Source organism: Hemiscyllium ocellatum, chromosome 23, assembly GCF_020745735.1.
Source record: "Hemiscyllium ocellatum isolate sHemOce1 chromosome 23, sHemOce1.pat.X.cur, whole genome shotgun sequence".
In the NCBI taxonomy this organism is placed as follows: Eukaryota; Metazoa; Chordata; class Chondrichthyes; order Orectolobiformes; family Hemiscylliidae; genus Hemiscyllium; species Hemiscyllium ocellatum.
This window is the reverse complement of record NC_083423.1, coordinates 59717010-59720055: the sequence shown is the minus strand read 5'-3', so window position 1 is coordinate 59720055 and position 3046 is coordinate 59717010.

The window sequence follows — 3046 nt, the reverse complement described above, 5'->3', positions numbered from 1 at the left end:
GATTTCTGTTTGATTATTGTCAGTGTTTTGACCCCAAAATACCTGTGCTCCAGCCCTCTTCCAGGTAAGAGGCTGAAGGAGGGCAGGGGACAAGAGGAAAGAATGGCAAAGGGGAAACAGAAGTTTGAGCACTCAATGAGACTGCAGCATGGGACAGAAAGCAATCATGGAATTGAATAGGAGGGCTTTAAGTTCTATAGGAATTGGTAATGAGGATGCAGGAAGGGCTGGAATCAGGCACCCATGACAATTCCTGTTTAGCAAATTAGTCTGGGACCAGCTTTGGAGAGATCTAGGAGCTGAATTTTCAAATTGCAGTTTGTAGAAAACAATTGTATGCCAAACATAATGCTGGAGAAACTCAGTAGATCTGGCAGCATCTCTGAAGAGAGAGAGTTAACATTCCGAGGGCAGATCAATAGCACTGCACCAAGGACCTGGGTTCAATTCCACCCTCTGGCGATTGTCTGTGTGGAGTTTGCACTTCCTCCTTGTTTCTGTACGTTTCCTCTGGGTGCCTCCAGTTTTCTCCCCACCCCCCCAAAAGTGGTGCAGGTTAGGTGGATTGGCCATGTTAAATTGCCTACAGTGTCCAGGGATGTGCAGGCTAGGTGGATTAGACATGGGAAATGCAGGCTTACAGACATGTGTGGGTTAGTGTGGACTCTGGACCAAATGGCTTCCATCCTGTAGGAATTTGATGATTCTGAATCTCATTTGACTTCTTCAGAACATCTCCACAGTCTTCTGTGGTAGAGAATTCCACAAGTTCACTACCCTTTAAATTTCCTAGTCTCAGTACTAAATAGCCTACTTGATATCCTGAGACTGTGTACCCTGACTAGACTCTGGACTGCCAGGGAAAACTTGCATCTTGTTTGTCCAGTCCTGTTAGAATTTTAGACATTTCAATGAGACCTTCTCTCAACCTTCCAATACAAGCCCAGTCAAACCAATCTCTCCTCATAGGTCAGACCTGCCATCTCTGGTATCAGCCTAATGAACTTTCGCTGCACTCAATCTATGCTAAGTGTATCATCTTTTGGGGCATCAAATGCACACAATAGTCCACTAAGACTCTATAACTGCAGTAAGGCATCCTGACTTCTGAATTAGTCTTGTCTCAATGAAGGCTAATGTATCATTTGCTTTCCAAATTGCTTGCTGCACTTCTTCAGGCCTTCACATGCAAAGAATAATCCTCCGCCATTTTCGCCAACTCCAACACGATGCCACCACTAAACACATCTTCCCTTCCTTCCCCCTGTCTGCATTCTGCAGAGATCGTTCCCTCCAGGACAACCTAGTCCACTCCTCCATCACACCTAACACCTCTCCCATTTCCCATCACACACAGCACCTCTCCCATCACACACAGCACCTCTCCCATCACACCTAACACCCCTCCCATCACACACAGCATGCAATCACAGAAGGTGCTGCAACACCTGCCCCTTTATCTCTTCCATGCTCACCATCCAAGGCTCCAAATGCTCATTTCTGATTAACCAGCGTTTCACTTGTACCTCTTTCAATTTGGTTTATTTCATTCATTGCTCCCAATGTGGTCTCTATATCGGAGAGACAAAACACCGACTGGGTGATCGCTTTGCTGAGCACCTTCGGTCTGTACGCAATCAGGTCCCGGACCTTCTCGTGGCTTGCCACTTCACCACCCAATCCTGCTCCCATGCCCACATGTCTGTCCTTGACCTGCTGCAATGTTCCAGTGAAGCTCAACGCAAACTGGAGAAACAGCATCTCACCTTCCGACTAGGCACGTTTCAGCCTGCTGGTCTCAACATTGAATTCAACAACTTCAGATGTTTATCCCATCTCGACCCCTCTGCTTTCATTCTGCTCTGTAATTTTATTTCATTTATTTTTAAATTTTGTTTTAATTGTTCTGTACCTCTTATTTCTTGATTGTCTTTCTCTCGTTCCCCACTCTCTCATCACTTTTCTCCTCTCCTCTTCCCCCTTTGCTATCCTTCTCCCCTGTTTTCCATTTTGCCTCTGCTTCACCCATTTTCTTCCCCCCCCTCCCCTCCCTCACATATTTTGTCACACAGCACTGGCTTACGCCTAGGTCATTCACAGCTCGTAATCTCCCTATACTCTCTGCACTGTCATTATCATCTCTTTATTGCTGCCTTTGCTTCTGGAGCCATGACTCACCTTCTCTCAACCTAGTATAAATACCTCCCTATTTCTCCCTTTCTTTTAGCTTTGAGAAAGGGTCAGTTAGACTCAATGTCAGCTCTTTTCTCCCTTTACAGATGCTGCCAGACCTGCTGAGATTTTCCAGCATTTTCTCTTTTGCTTGCTGTACTTGTTAAATTGCATTGACTGGTGTGTAAGGATGCCCAGATCTGTGTGCATCCACATTTCTCAATAAATAATCATATTTCCTGTTTCCAAATCCAAGGTGTATAACTTTACATTCAGCCACTTTGCTGACACAGTACAATGTGTTTGTCCATTCATTCAACTTATCTAAATCATCTTGACCTCAGCTTACCTCTTCCTCAGCTGAAAACGTGTTGCTAGAAAAGCGCAGCAGATCAGGCAGCATCCAAGGAGCAGGTGAATCGACGTTTCGGGCATGAGCCCTTCTTCAGGAAGTACAGCCCCTTTATGAAACCACTCGGCTAATATGGGATTCCTGAAGAAGGGCTCGTGCCCAAAACATTGATTCTCCTGCTCCTTGGATGCTGCCTGACCTGCGCTTTTCCAGCAACACATTTTCAGCTCTGATCTCCAGCATCTGCACTCCTCACTTTTTCCTAGAAGATTTTTACCTCTTCCTCACAACTGTAGTTGCATTTTGTCGTACTTGTCAAATGTGCCAGAGGTTAGGAAAGCCACCAGAGACACAGGTGTTAGTTACTGCCCCTAGATGGCATGGACCTTGATGTGCCTCAAAATATGTTAAATAATGAGGAAGTTCTTGAAGAATGGGATAGGAAAGTGAGCTATCCGCATGGTTTTGTGTGAGGGATAGTCTGCATGGTTTTGTGTGAGGAAAATGGTGTCTCACAAACTT